Consider the following 434-nt stretch of genomic DNA (forward strand, 5'->3'; position numbering starts at 1 on the left):
CACACCTCCTGCTCCCACAGGGCTGCACACCTCCTGCTCCCACAGGGGTTGCACACCTCCTGCTCCCACAGGGCTGCACACCTCCTGTTCCCACTGATGGTCAATGGAACCTGGGCTGGTCCCTCTGCAGAATGGTGTGCCCCCAAACCCATCACCTTGTGCCCCCAAACCACTGATGCCCTGCACAGCTACCAGGGACAGGCTGAAGCCAGATGACTTTTTCCAGAAGGGAATGAAACCTTGCCTTGTGTGTAAGGAACTAATTAGCCCCACATTGCTCTCCCCTGTCCCACAGCCCCTCTCCAGCTCTCCCTGCCTGTGGCACCCGGGAGCTGCCTCAGCCCTGCAGCAGTGCCAGGTAAACAGCCAGGCAGGCAGGGAGCACAGCCTGCAGGGACTGGGCATCCTGCAGGGACTGGGCATCCTGCAGGGAC

At 61.3% G+C, this 434-nt stretch overlaps 1 protein-coding gene across 1 annotated transcript in view; it reads right to left on the reverse strand.

Moving 5' to 3' along the window:
- NEK6 (NIMA related kinase 6) overlaps window positions 1–434 on the reverse strand; it is a 44,192-nt gene that overhangs the window by 21,877 nt on the left and 21,881 nt on the right. The window lies entirely within an intron of this gene.

Source organism: Corapipo altera, unplaced genomic scaffold, assembly GCF_003945725.1.
Source record: "Corapipo altera isolate COAL_440 unplaced genomic scaffold, ASM394572v1 268, whole genome shotgun sequence".
In the NCBI taxonomy this organism is placed as follows: Eukaryota; Metazoa; Chordata; class Aves; order Passeriformes; family Pipridae; genus Corapipo; species Corapipo altera.